Source organism: Ambystoma mexicanum, chromosome 2q (genome assembly GCF_040938575.1).
Source record: "Ambystoma mexicanum isolate Mex_15411 chromosome 2q, UKY_AmexF1_1, whole genome shotgun sequence".
Taxonomy (NCBI): domain Eukaryota; kingdom Metazoa; phylum Chordata; class Amphibia; order Caudata; family Ambystomatidae; genus Ambystoma; species Ambystoma mexicanum.
The window spans coordinates 732,545,025-732,560,696 of NC_090924.1; the positions used below are offsets into that span (position 1 = coordinate 732,545,025).

General features: G+C 49.1%; 1 protein-coding gene across 6 annotated transcripts in view; it reads left to right on the top strand.

Moving 5' to 3' along the window:
* Positions 1–15,672, top strand: part of RBM33 (RNA binding motif protein 33) — a 1,526,085-nt gene that overhangs the window by 1,432,368 nt on the left and 78,045 nt on the right. The window lies entirely within an intron of this gene.

A 15,672-nucleotide genomic window follows, 5' to 3' on the forward strand; every position in this document is an offset into this window, starting at 1 on the left:
AGGCGCCGAGGAATTGATTGACAGCCGTGGCTCCGACATGGATGCCATCGACCTATCTTCGGAGCGACCACGCTCCAAGCTGTCCGTCCCCGGCAGGCAGACCGACGGCTCTGCTATGGGGAGTGTACATCCCGGCAACAGGGATGCACCCACTACTCACAAAGGTAAACACACAACCCCCCTGTAGGCCCCTGAGGGACCTTCGCGTATGGAAACAAGGCACAGTCACCACACACGAGCTGATATGTCAGACACAAGGTTTTATTCCCAAAATCTAGGGTTTATTGCAAAGCAAATAGTCTCAGTTGGCCATCTGGTCTCACGCCCCGCGACGTGTATCTACCAGACCTCAGAGGACGCAAGAGCCCCGGAGATCGTACAACAGTTACATATATACAGAATGAGCATCTTGTAATCAGTAGCAACACATTCTATACCGCCCCTAATACATTTCCTTTGAACTAAGCCTGATGATTGACAATGTTGACGAGTATGACACCTTCAAACATTCATTTAGTAACAGTCTGCAATTTTGTAAGCCCACAGACACAAGTCTTTGTTTAAAGGAACACAGTGCGTCTGTTTTCGCAAACAAGCTGCTCGTAGGGGAGAGAGACATTCCAGGCCTTGCTATCTCCTAGTTTCTATTTGTGTGCTGGGGGTCAACTTGCTCTCCAGAGCTCTACCGGGCTTAGGAAAGGGGGGCAGCAAAGAAGAGCATAATTCAAGTCATTTAATGCTCGCTCTAGCATTTCTACTATGCTACTGAGACTGGCTGGCACCTGCTGTACTGATTAGAATGCCTTGCTGCTCACTCCAAGGATATGTGCGGGAGGAGACCGAGCATTTCTGTCTGGGTTACTGCATTATGTTTCAAAATGCCACTCGCGGCCTTGCATTATGCACCAGTGAAGCAGAATAATATTTCAGCAAAGCAGTTTTACATGAAGCAAAAGGGAACGTTAGAGAAAACGAGATAGAAAACAAAATGGCGATTTTGGTCACCTTAAAATGGCTGCACCGTGGTTAAGCTTTTGCTACACCCTTCTAATACTAAAACACATGAGGCTGTTGGTCTTCGGCCAACAAAGTACATTTCCTTACGATCGAGGGGGGCGTCTACTTTTTTCTAGACGGACACCGCCTCGACGGACTCGTCGGGAGGATCAAAGATGCTAGCAGGTATGCCGAGTTCTTCGACAGAACCCGCCGATCCACAGTGTCGGCAGCCCACCCCGCAACCGCGTTAGCAGCATGCATCTGGTCACTCCACTGACCAGGGCGTAGGCACCAAAATTCATAATGCCGTGAAGACGCCTGCTAAGAGCTCGCTGACGCAGAAGGTTCCGGCAACGTTGAAAACTACGGCTAAGCCGCTAGACCAGCCGAAACCCATCCCAGAGACACCCAACATCCGCATGAGTCTCGCAAAGATTGTTTCGGCGGCTAATAAGCCCAAAGACAGGTTGAAAGACACGTCGACATGCAGAGAAAGACAGGAAGACTATACTGAGGGACCCCGCCACTAGCTAAGACTCTTTCAGATGCAACTTGATGGTCTAAGCATGTAGATACAAAGGGGAGCCCCCCCCCCCCCTCTCTAGACCCCTCTGGCTCCTTTTGGACCAGAGATAGGTTTGAGAGGTGTATGAATAGACTTTCAAAATTCGTGGACTTTTCAGAAAGGTTTACACGCCTAGTGGAAAGGACCTTTACCCCACTGTGTCTAAATTTCAGAGAACCTCCTGCCCTCTTAATGAGGAGGTGTTTTGACCTGACAGATCAGGGAGAGGTTCCACAGGACCCCTTTTTACAGGAAGATAATCCCTTTGAGGACCCCATTGATCAGGCCCCAGACTGGGGGCGGGGGGGGGGATGAGCCACCAGTGGATAACCTACCATGGATGTCACCTACCAATACCCTAGATCCAGGCACAATATGCATAGATCCTCACACATCTCCACCTGTTAAACAGATGCCATAGATGACCAGATGGCATTTAATGCCATTCTGATAAAGTGGCCGAACGTTTTCAGATTGCCACGCAAGAAGCAGTGCAAGACACTGACTTTGTGGAGGATATTCTGAAGGAGAAGCCATCTGCAAGTCAGGCTATACCTTTACTGAACTCCATTAAACAGTGTATTGCCTCTTCTTTGCTGACGCCATCACAAACAAGGGTTGTGAACCCACGGGTGGAGAAACTTTTTCACCCCTCCCCTACTGGCCCTCTATACATTCAGGGACATGCCACCTCAGATTCCCTCGTGGTCACTACAACTAGAAAAAGAGCAGGGGTACCGTTGTCCATGGGTGAGGCACTGCCAGACAAATACTGCAAGTGACTGTATGCCCCGGGAAAGCGTGTCACTACTGCGGTAGCCTATTCCTCACTGTTGGCCAGCTATTGCGATGTTCAGTGGAACCTGCTCCAGGAGGGCCTGCCGGAGTGTCCTGAACCAGTACGTTCACATTTGCTCGCGGTTGTGTCAGAGGGGAGGTAGGTAAATCATAATATCCTTAAGAACACCCCAGATGCTGCAGAGACAGCAGGGAGGACTCTTGCCCGTGGTACCCTTTTGGCTCAGGGTTCAAGCCAGAAACACAAGCATCTCTCATCAACAAACCGGTGGAAGAATGTAACCTGTTTGGTAAAGCTTTCGATGAGGCACTAGAAACTGCGAAAAAAGAACATGAGACTTTGAAATCTGTAAACTAGATAACTCAAAGGCCCTTTCAGCAGGGAGGTGGGAGTTCTTGCTGCTCCTTTCGCGAACAATCATACCCATGTTCCCCACACAACCAATAAGGAACAGGCAACACATGGTCCTCAGGACAGGGGTCAGCTGCCTCAAACCAGTATTCGCCTAGAGGACAGCGCTGTGGCAAAGGAAGGGGTTGCAGTGCCACCCCTAGAGGCTTCCCGACCTCCAATCAGACCAGTGGTTGCTTAAGATCGTCGCCCACAGTTATTGCATCTAATTCAGCTGGCCCCCTCGATTCAGACCACCAAAGTCCAGGCGTCTGACACCAGAACACCCTACTGCAAGAGGTTGAGATCCTGCAGGAAAAGGGCGCAATCAGTTCACCCTGTTCTACAGGTAAACAAGGGTATTTATTCAATGTACTTCTTTGTACCCAAAAAGGATCTCACCGTGCGCCCTGTGCTAGACTTTGTCAAACCACAAAAGTTTTGAATGATAACGCTGCAAGAGGTAATCCCTCTACTAACACAGGAGGAATTACATGGCAACATTGGGCATGAAAGATGCATACTTTCATATTTCTTTTTTTTTTCAAATACATTTTCATTAACAGTTTTCAAGGATACAAGCCAACAAGTCTCTTACCCTAGAAATCCCCCCCCCTCGTGCTCTCCCTCCCTGCTCCTTCCCCCCGATCCAAAACGTCCATAAAGTAATCACCAAAGACTCAGAATGTGCAAACATATTGCATGTTGGAGCAGTGGGGTTCCCCGGTGGGTCCATATGCTAGGTTCTCAACCCGCTGCTTGGGCGGATAGTTGTGGTAGATCTCACAAATCCAACTCCTCCTGAGAATGTATTATATCCAGAAGTTCCATATCTACGGGGCACCAGGCTCTGCGGGTCCCCGCTGTTAGGTATGCCAGTAAGTTGGACCAGTCCGAAGCAAACCGCAAATGTTCTCCTTGGATGGAGTAGGTAAGCCACTCCACGGCCACCAGCGACCAGAGCTTAGCGACCCATTCGTGTTCCTGAGGGGGCACGTTTGATTTCCATTTTCAGGCCAGGACCAGAGCCGCCGACAGCATCATTATCACATATAGCTTACGGTCAGCCTTGGATGCAAGGGTTGTCAGTGTCCCATTAAGGCCTAATAAGTCACACCCTCTATTCTGTCCCACCCTGACCCCCAATACCAGGTGACCGCCCGCTGTACCTGAGACCAGAAGTGATCTAACTTTGGGCACTCCCACCAGATATGAGCCCACTGCACCGCACCCCCTTCAACATAACCGCGAGGCATTAGGATATATTTTGTTTAGCCTGACTGGGGTCAGGTGCCTCTTCAACATCAATTTCAGCCACGTCTCGCGGAGTTGGATGGATCTTGTAAGTTTCGGGATCAGAGACCGCAGAGTAACCCATGACGTCTGTTCTATGCTCATCCCTACTTCCTGCTCCTAGCTGACCATATATTTCCAGGGCTGCAGGGTTTCACTTCGTTTAATACATTTATAGAAGTTCGCCACAATACCCTTGTCATCCGTATCCGTGTCCAAGTACTTTTTGAACGGGGTGAGGGAGCGGGATCCTGCCTGCCTAACAGACGGCTGGGAGACCCAGTGCCTGATCTGGAAGTAGGCGAACCTCTGCCTCTCGCCCAGATCGAAGTCCATCTTACACTGGTCGAATTGCTTAAGCACAGGACCCGCCCACATATCTCTCACCATCCGGCAGCTCCCCTGAAACCAAGGATCAAAAGCCCACAATTTGGTAATTGCTGGAGTAAATTGAGGGTTTCCATGTATGGGAGTGTACGGAGATGGGAACGTAGTAATGTGCGTCCTTTTAACTGCATAATCCCAAGCTTCACCCATAGTCGAAATTATATCACTGTAGTACATTTGGGGCGGTCTATCAGGCTTCGGCAGCCACAGTACGCCCTCTAGATTCCCCCCAACCACAGCCCTATCCATTGGTCTCCACACTTTCCCTCTATCGTTTCTTTGCCAGTCTCTTAGAACGCGGATCTGTGCTGCCAGATAGCATACTCTAAAGTCTGGCTCCCCCACACCACCTCGCTCCGGCAGAGCCTTCATGAGGGAGGCCGCCACCCTGGGGCGTTTACAATTCCAGATGAAAAGACTAGTTATTCTCTGGATGGCCCTGAAGAAGGTCGCAGGGACCCGAATTGGGAGGGCCAAAAAATGATATAGTAGCAGGGGCAAGATAACCATTTTTAGGGTGTTAATTCTTCCCAACCACGAAATCTCCAGGGGTCCCCAGTCCACCAATTTTGACCTCACCTTCTGTAGTAGTGGAGGATAATTAGCCTTGTATAGATCCCCTAGGGACCTTAGGTCAGGTGTTTTCCAAGGTACTTTAACAAAGTGTCCGTCCATCTATAGACGTGCGCCTTCTTAAGATCTTGCTCCATACTAGAAGGCAGAGAGAGAGGGAACACTTCTGATTTGTGGGAGTTAATTTTTAGCCCTGCAACTTGACCAAACCTTTCTAATTCCCTGGCCACCGCCCACAAAGAGGTGATCGGGTGGATTAATGAGAAAATCATGTCGTCGGCGAAGGCTGTTACATTGTGAACCTCACCTGCAAATGGGACACGCTCTATATCAACTGCAGCTTTAACCGACGCCAGGAAGGGTTCAAGGTGAAGGGCATAAAGTAGAGGTGACATTGGACAGCCCTGTTTTGTGCCCCTTTCCACCCGGCAGTGGCTGAGATTTGGCCATTTATTACTAGCCGGATGGTTGGGTTTCGATAATTTTCCCTAATTCGAGAGATAAATCCCGGACCAAACCCCATTCTGACCATGGTGGCAAACAGGAACCCCCACACTACTCGATCGAAAGCCTTCTCGGCGTCGATCGCCAGTAGGAGGGCCGGGAGGTTCCTATTTTGTGTCTTCTCGACCAGGTGAGTCAATCTTCTGACATTATCGGATGTTTGCCTTCCTCTAATAAAACCTGACTGGTCATGATGTATTAATTTGAGGAGAATTGCTTCAAGGCGATTAGCTAGTACTTTGGTATGAATTTTGGCATCCACATTGATCAAAGCTATTGGACGTTAAGATCCACAATCGGTTGGGTCCTTGCCCTTCTTGTGAATCAGGATGACTTTTGCTTCATCCATTGAATTGGGGAGCACCCCAGTGGAGCCAATATGGTTAAATAATTTGGTAAGAATGGGAATGAAAACTACTTTGAGTTTTGTAAAATTCCAATACAACCCATCTGGACCTGGGGCTTTGCTGGTTGGTAGATTATTAATTACCCTTCTGACTTCGGCAACAGTTATTGCCGCATCCAACGCCTCCCTTTCATCCAGCAAAATCTGTCGACAGTCTTCTCCCTGTAAATAGGCCTCCTGGTCCTCAGGAGTGGGGTCGCCCGACCTATAGAGGTCCGAGTAGAATTTACAAAATTCTCTCTATATCGGGATTCTTTGTGTAGAGTACCCCTCCCTCCTTCTTTGTTTTTAGAATACTCTTGTCCCCTGCCTCCTTCCTTAGCTTTCTGGCCAGAAGGCCGTCCGACTTATTACCTTTAACATAGTACCTTTGCCGCAGCCTAAGGAGTGTCTGCTCGGTCGCCTTGGTTTGCAAAAGGTTGAGCTGCCCTCTCACTGCTCTATATTCCCTTTTAATAGCTGCTGACGGTTTACCACCCATACGGGCCATAACTTCTTTGATTCTAGTTTCTAATAGCTGTTCTTCCAGTCTCAACTCCCATTCTTTTCTCGCCTTGATTGCTATAATCCTCCCTCTAATTGTGGCCTTGAGGCCATCCCACCAGATATGAGGGGCATTGTCATTCCAGTCATTATGTTGGATATATTCTGCCACTTCGCCCTCTACCTCCCTTACCAGGATTGGGTCTTTGAACAACGGGGCTGCGTACCCCCACTTCCAGATCCCTGGGGGTCCCTTTGGCCTAGTTACTGTCAGTGTAAGAGGAGCGTGGTCTGCTACGGAGATTGCCCCAACCTCCAGAGCTAAGGCTCTTCCCACTAGAGGTTTGGAGAACCAGACATAATCTATACGGGAGTGTGACCTGTGCACGTGCGAGTAAAAGGTATATCCCTCTACATCACCATAAAGTTGCCTCCAAGCATCGGCCAAGGCTAGCTCTTGTATCTTCTTCACAAGGTCCCCGGACGCCCCCACCCCCCCGATTTCCCTCTCCCCAAGAAACCGCTATCCTTCGCAGGGTCCCAGGCAATATTAAAGTCTCCCATTAACAGAATATTGGCCTAAGCGAGTGAGAATATTCTGGATAAATGTGTCCTGAGCCTGATTGAGAGCATAGAGAGTTGCCACCGTGAAGGCCCCCTCCTTCCCCTCGGATATTACAGCTCAGTACCTACCCTGGTTATCCCTCTGCATGTCCTTAACGGTCAGGTCGAGCCCATCTTTTAGGACAACCAAGACTCCCCCCATTTTGCTTGCTTGAGTGGCCTGAAACACTCGAGAGTAACCCCGGAACCTAATCCTGTGGGTGTCGCTAGACTGCATATGGGTCTCCTGCAGAGACACGACATGGGGCTGTTCCCTCCCGAGAAACCTCTCCACCTTCTTCCTCTTAACCTGGGAATAGAGGCCTTCACATTTAATGAAAGGAACTTCAACGCATCCATGCTAGCCATAAGAGGAGTTTGTGGGATTAACTTTTGATCGACCGTGACCATCTGGCCTCGACACCCCACACATCCGCCCTATGTTGAGCACTCTCGGCCTACTGCCCACTAGATGGGGCCGCGGTTCATGGACGTTGTGTTAGGCAGAATCCTGTGCAGTTCCCTTGGGGATCACTGCAAAAAGATTAAGACTACAGTAGTAAGCAGTAAACCCAATTGGTAGCAGTCTGTACCACCCAGATTTACCTGGTAGCTGTGGCTGAGCAGTCAGACTTCTCTCAAGAAGAGTAAGGCAGTATGTAGAGTATACACAATAGGGCCAAAAACTCAGTGGAACAAGCACACTGACCAGAGCTTTGTATCAAATGTATATAATTATTTATTTAAAACACACTAGCACTCTAAATCAAAAGCAAATTAAAACACAGTCAGATAAAGTATAAACACCTCCCTTAGCAATTACTAGACAAGTCTTAGTTAAAACACCACTTTTTGTCAAAACAGAGGTGAGTGCATAACTTAGATGGCACTCCAATAATTAGGTTAAAGGGAGAGAAAAAGGCAGAGTATGAAAATAAAACTATTCCCAACACTCCAAAGCAAGTCAGTGAAGGCAGTATATACTGTAGAGCCAAAGTTCATAGGCCAGGCCCACTTTAAATGGAGCAAAGCGAAATGTTCCCAGGATCACACAGTTTAAAATGCACTAAAAGTCTTTGCAGAGTGTTCAAAAGAGGATGGTGTGATTCGAGAAGTAAATTTAGAAGGTCTGTAGCCAAACCAGTTGTAAAGCCAAGGATTTAGGGGTCACCTTTAGCAATCCGCAGAAAGGGAGGCCAGGTGGAACACAGTACCTTAAAGAGAGAGGAAGCTCCAGCGGCGGTAGTTGTTCCTGGCAGTGGATACAAGTCGTGGATTCGACCAGGGAAAGAGAAGATCTCTTTGATGAGGAACCTTGTAGTCGTTGCACTGCCCAGGGAAGAGACCAGCCGCGGAGTTCGTCGGTAAAAGGTGTGTTCCTTTTATTCCCGGTCAAAGTGGTGAAGATCGGCTATCTGTCTCCAGGGTGCTTGGCACGGGCGACTCGACCAAGAGACGTCTTTGGAAGGCGAAGTGGCGAACTGGTTGATCCCACCTGCTCAGAGGGAGAAGACGTCCAGCAGAAGATCTCCTCTTGTCGCCAGGAAAGTGGTGAGGTCATTGCAGCAGGGCTCCACCAGTGGTGTTGTCATTGCAGATGGTGTCAGCTTCTTCCCTCTTCGGATTTCTTAGGTCCTGTGGCGACTTCTGAAGTTCCAGTCCCAAAAGCCCTGCTTTTATGCAGAAAAAACCCCATTCAACAGCCTAGCTGCAACTCAAACATGCTAAGTGGTGAGCCGGGCAGCTCACCACTGGGCCAATCAGAATAGAGTGCAACTTGAGTTGCTAAGGTAACGCAGTCCAGGGTGCCAATTCCCCTCCCCACACATCCTGTGCAACCCAGACAGAGTGGCACGATTTGGAGGGCTTCTGTGGAGAAGCCCGCCAAAAAGTGGAACAAAGGGCTCGACCTTGGTTAGAGTTACAGAGACGGACACAAACGCCATTTTAGAAAAGAGTTCTGGCAAAAAGACCCAACCGTGGATTTAATAAATAAATAAACCGGCGGTATCTTTAACATTGCACCAAAAAGTGGTGCGTTTAAAATCAATGGTTAAATCCCATAGGAAATATTCTGGTGGAATATTTTGCGTGGTAACCACTGCCACCAGCCAGAAACTCGACAAGGGGGGGACTGGACAGTGCCCCCTTGAAAACAGACCCAGGGGCAATATAATTAACCCCTTCCAGTACTTCCACAATATGATGGTTTGTACTGGTTCTGTTCACAATTTAGGACTAGTAAAGTCACTGGTGACTTTACATGCCCTGGGAGACAGTAGTCAGTCCCAGGTTATGGAGTCTATGCTTGGGGGTCACTATGACACTATGACACCCCTGTGTTACTGCACTGAGGGTGCTGTGTAACACATACATAAAAAATATATGATACCCTATGGAGTAAAGGACCCCATAGCCCATAAGCACACACATAGTCAGAGACATACCTCAAATCAGTGGGAGTAAGAGTCTCACGCTTAGCGGGAGGAAAAAACAAACCCCAGGTTTGGGAAATTAGTCTTATAAGAGAATTCTCCCTAACACCCTACCCCCTATTCCCCCCCAGTTCCCCCTGTCCCTCCCCTCCCCCCTTCCGGGCGAGTCCGGCTGGCACCAAGCCCCCCTCGTGATGGCCATACGAGAGCCGAACTCCATAACGAACCCAGAAACACCCAACGCAGGATTTCCCAATCCCAATCCAAGAACTCATCCCTCCCCCCCTCCCTGCCGGCAACACAACTTCTAATAAACCTCTAGTAAACCGCCCACAAACAAAAACAGTTAAACATTGGCTAGCGCCCTCCCCGTGCTAGCGTTTGAACCAGTCACCAGACTTCCATTCTTCACGATTCGTTGGAGGGCCATCGGCCCCCCGATGACCTTCCCCGGCCGTGTTAGATTTTCTGGACGCAGAGGCCCGATCTCCCCTCCTCACGTGCCTGGGCTTGATCGTGGACCATTCCCATGGTTTGCGTCCGATCGGCTGAGCTTCCGCCCCAGCAGATGGGGGAGAGATCTGATCCTCCAGGCCCAGCACGGCCAATCCCTGGTCGCAGGTTATGATCTTGTGGCGGGTGCCTTGCCAAAGAAAGGTCACACCGAACAGGTGGGCCCATCTAGAACAAATTTGCTGCGAGCGCAGGAAGGACAGAACTGGGCCCATCCGCCTCCTCTTGATTGCTTGTGGCCCTTCTCACCTTTTCCAATACCCTTTCCTTCATTGCGTAATTGTGGAAGGCCACCAGCATATCACACAGCCTCGAGCCTAGCTCCAGCCTTCGCAGGCCCACTCTGTGGACCCTATCGAATTGCATGTCGGCGTCCGATTCTAAACTCAGCAGGTCTGCGAATATCTGCTTTAATATTTGGGACAACTCCTGGTCCGGAATGTCCTTGGACAAGGATTTGACTCTGATGTTAGCCCTTCTTGACCTGTTTTCCAGGTCTTCCGCCTGCAACTCCAGATTTTGTGTGGCCGCAGCCAGCCATTCAAGCAGGATGTCAGCTTTCCTTGCCTCCTCAGTCAACTCTGAAATGGCCCGCTCATTAATGTCCACTCTCTCTTCCACTTTGTGAATGTCTCTTTTGATTTCCCTTAGACCCTCTGTCAGGCGCTTCCGCAACTTGTCCATCTGTTTTTGCCCTGCTGCTGTGATCTTCTCCACCAGTTCGCCCATAAACTGTAACAGCATCCCCTGGGAGACCTGCCTATCCATATCATCTTGGGGGGCAGGTGCTTCCTTATCCTCTGTGCTTTGGGCCCCCTCTTGGGTGCCTGGGAAGTCTTTAGGCCAAATTTTTGTGAGGGTGCCTTGTAACGGTTTCCTAGATCCTCTCCCTTGCACTGGAGTCTCGCTCCCCTTATTTCTGGACATTTCTCCAGGCCGAGTGTGTGGCGCAGAGATGGCCAGTCACCCCCTCGAAACTAGTGGGTCCAACGCAAGCGTGGGCCTTCTGACACGATGTGGGGACTTGTAGAATTGTGCGGGGGGGGCGCCCATCCGCTGAGGCAAACCTGCTGCTTAATGTAGTGAACCGGCACTCAGCAGAGCCCCCCCCGTCCAGGTGGGCCCCAGGGGACCCCAGGGAGACTCCCCCACTTCAGGGTCAACCGTCACTTCCCAGGCTCTGCGGACCCTCCAGGGGCCACCCTGCCCCAACTTGACCACAGGGGGGTGAGGGGAACCTGGGCCGCTGCTCCCCCAGGACCGAGGATCAAGGGACGTCTCCCATCCGGTGGGCACACCCACATAGCATAGGGAAAAGTCCAGTGCAGCTGGAATCCCCCAAGCCCCCACCGGGTCACGGCGCGTTCCTCCTCCGGCCCCGGGAGCAGTAACAGTCCCTCCGGTGTGCCTCCTCACAGATGCGGCCTGGGGCCGACCACGCTCCCTCCTCGATGGGCCGCCAGGTGGCCTCCGCCCGTTAAACCTCCCAGATTCGGGGAGGCTGTTGTGTTGTCTTTGGTGCCGGCCCACAGGGACCGCCGCCGGGCCCCGCCTCCAATCGCCCAGCTGAGGCTGCGGTCGCCATCCGCCAAGTCCTTCACGCCGGCCCCGGCAGCTCAGCTCCCAAGAGTGAGGGCCATCCCCCACGGACCAGTCGTTGCCCCCGCGCCAGAGGCCTGCTCAGGATGCCTGGGAGGGCAAATTCTCATACGGGCGGTGTTGCAGGTGCCCGCAGGTCGGGAGCCCTGGGCGCGAGGTCCTCACCCAATCACGGCCATCTTGGATCATACTACTTTCATATTTCGATGTTGGCGGCACACAGAATGCCTAAGGTTCATAATAGAGAACAAACACCATCAGTTCAAGGTCCTTCCTTTCGGCATTGCCTCATCCCCAAGAGTATTTACAAAGATGTTGACAGTAGCAGCAGCTCACCTGCACAGGCAATCCATCCCAGTTTATCCTTACCTTGATGACTGGCTCATAACAGGGATTCATATGGAACATGCCTATCAAACCCCAAAAGGACGATAGACCTACTCTTCTGTCTGGGATTCTCCATTAATGAGAAGAAGTCCAGCCTAGACCCCAGCCAAGTCCAGCAATTTCTGGGGGCCCTAATTCGGACAGAAGACGGCCTTGTCTTCCCCTCCAAAAAGAGTGTTCAAAACATGCAATTTCAAATCCCTCAATACGTAGCCCGTTGAGAGGTGACAGTACGCAAAGCCATGTGACTGTTAGTAATGATGGCATCCTGCATTTATTTGGTCCCTCACGCACGTTTTGCACATGCGCCCCATGCAAGAGTGGCTCAGCCGACCGTGGTGTCAGGCCAGCGGACAATGGAACGATCTAGTGGTTGTCTGGCAGCCCTCGTTCCCTCTCTGCAGTGGTGGTCAAGGGAAAACCACTTGAAGGGGAACACCTTTACCACCCCTGAAGCAGAAGCCACTCGCGCTACAGACATATTTCTCAAGTGGTCGGGGGGGGTCACCTCCTTCGGTGGGCTGCGCACAGCGTTTGATCCCCAGCAGTAGCATCCAACCACTTAAACCTGTTGGAGCCGTTAGCAGTGTTCAAGGCTCTGGAGGCTTTTCAGATGCAGTTGCAGGGAAGGACCGTACTGGTCCTCGCGGACAGCACCACAGCCTTTTATTACCTGAACAAACAAGGGGCCACACACTCTCCATAGCTAGCCAAACTGTCCCAGAACATTTGGAAGTGGGCTCTCGAACACAAGATGTTACACCTGTCTCAACACGTTCCAGGGGAACTCAATCTTCTGGGGGACGTGCTCAGCAGAAACGTCCCTCTACCCACAGAGTACGAATGGCGACTACACCAAGACATCGTCTCCAACATTTTCGCAGTATGGGGCTTCCCAGAGATCGAATTGTTCGCAACTCTGGAGAAATCACAATGCCCAGATTGCGCCTCCAGGTACCCGCAGAACTGCTCCAAGGGGAATGGTCTCTGGATAACATGGTCAGGGACATTTGTTTACGCTTTTCAACCCCCCGCACCCCAACTCCCCTACTCAACAAGATTCTGCACAAGATCACCAGGAAACAGTCACCATGATATTTATTTTATTTATTTTGCATTTTTAAAGCGCTCACAGAGCCCGTGGGCATTGAGGCGCTGTTACAGGAATTGTTTATTTATTAGTTTAGTAATTGTTTTGTTTTTTGTCTTAGTTGCGTATTTATAACGTGCTTAAATACCCAGAGGTTTCCAAGCGCGGGCCTGTGGATCGAACCTGTGTTGCTTCCTGTTGTCTTGCTTCCAAAGTGAGCATGTTGCCAACCCTGGTTCTACCATCTGATGGAGGTGTCTCTCCTCCGATGAAACTAGCTTGCCCATATAACATGCTATCTCAGGACAAGGTACAAACACTTCATCCATGCCCGCAGACTCTCAAATTAGCGGCCTGTCTCCTGAGGTCATAGAGTTCGGGCATCTCCAACTTTATCAGAGATGCATGGATATACTTAGAGAAGCAAGAAAGCCTAACACCAGACATTGCTACTCCAGTAAATGGAAACGCTTCATCATCTGGTGCAATTCCAAGAGCATCAATCCCATTGACTGCTCTCCTTCTCATATTGTACTGTACCTGACTCACCTACTAGACTCAGGTCTATTATTCCCTGAAGGTTCACTTAGCTGCACTTTCAGCCTATACCACATCCCAGTGAAAGATGTTGTGGTAGAAGATCCCAGTAATTAAAGCTTTCATGGAAGGGGTTAAAAGAATTCATCCCCCTATTTCTAACCTAGTTCCCGGATGGGACCTAAATGTGGTATTAAACAGACTTATGGGGTCTTACTTTGAACCTATGCACAAGGCAAGCTAGGTTCCATGTGAACCAGTCAATAGAACTACCCACATTCTTCCAGAACCCCACTAACGTGGCAGAGAGAAGCCGACACACACTGGATGTGCACAGGGCAGTCATGTACTATCTAGAAAGAACTCGACCACTAAGGAAAACGAACCAGTTTTCCGTTTCAGTGGTGGCTGGTAGAGGAAGGGATCCTGTCTCTAAATCAGCCATCTCAAAGTGCATTGTCAATTTGCATCACACTCTGCTACACACTTGCCAAGAGAGATCTGCCCTTCAAGCCTAGAGCACACTCTACTCAAGGGACTGGGGCTTCCACAGCATTCATTGCAAATGTTCCTCTCAAGCTCATTTGCAAAGCGGCAACCTGGAGTTCTGTGCACACCTTTACCAAACACTATTTGCTAGACACTCAATCTAGGTCTAATTCTCAGTTGGGACAAGCAGTACTAAGACATCTTTTTACTACTGTTCCATCTCACATCCCACCACCAACTACGGGTACTGCTCACTAGTCTATGTACACCATGTGATTCTAAGCAGATTCACAAGCATCAGAAGACCTGCATTACTTACCGTAATAGCATTTCTGATGATTGTAACTGCTTGGATTTGCATGCGCCCACCCTTCCTCCCTGCTTGGATGGAAGGAACAAGACATCTTACTACTTCTTCTCTCTTCTGTACTCACGATAGTCGTAAGGCTCCCTTACGGCTGAAAAAATACAAACGGAGGGACCTCGGTGCATGAGGGATTTTGGGTACTCTACATGTCACGTTAGGGATAGTGTTACAGGCATGACTATGACGACGTCCCCTTTCGATCCTCAAAAGACAATATGCAATATATATATGAGAGAGAAAAGGTTAGTTTGTGTCTCCTGCTCATAGCTTTAGGCTAACTACTCACCTAATTTCCCACAGGTAGCCCTGTCCCACTATTCGTAGCCCGAGACCCAGAACTACTTTTAGCCCCTGCTCATCAAATCTTTATTTCGATCCACGAACTAGTATTTTGTAGCACTGCCTCCCCGTCTGCTGTTTCTATGTAGGCTTCAGTTTAATCTATTCTTTGAAACCATGGAATATCCTATTCTCGAAGAAAAGTTATTTCAAACTATAGTTCTCCAGCATCAATTTCCTGCATAGGTTTGCATGCACCCCACCACCGCACCTTCGAGACAGTGTGAATAATAATGGTCTCTTGGGGAGGGGCGTAGACTATCCATCCAATTTGTCTGGATCAAATGACATAAATAACTTACTTGATTTGACTTCCTTGTAATTGCTGGGGCAAATGCATACATACGAGTCCCAACCTCACTACTGGGAAGTTTTCAAAGCTTGAAAGAATGCTGCAGAGTTGGTTAAAGGTCACTACCCTTTTTCTTTCCCAAGAGTTTTCATTGATTTTAGTGTGGATTCATTTTGGGTGATGACTTCAATTTTGTTTTAAAATATATATTGTTTTAATAATTAGATCTGAACCAACATGTGCATAACTTGTATTTTCAATTTTCATATTATTCAGTAAGTATGGATGATTTAATATTAACAAAAAAACATATATTTTCATTTTCTTAAACATTGATATATTGTGGCCATAAAGTTACTGATTTTAGATGTGTTTTTTTCAGTCAAAAAGTAAATAACTTCTGCATCACAAATATTTGTCATTCATTGTTTTACACCCAGGACATTTGTTTGTTGTAATTAATACTTTCCCATATTTCTGTGGCCAACTAGTGCTACCTGAAACAAACTAGTGCAACGTTTTTCCTACTAATGCTTTGGGCTAGTACGGAAAAAAGTTGAGGTTGGAACCTATAAGTGATTTAAATTGGGTTCCAACATTTAATATTTTGCTTAGTAGTGGG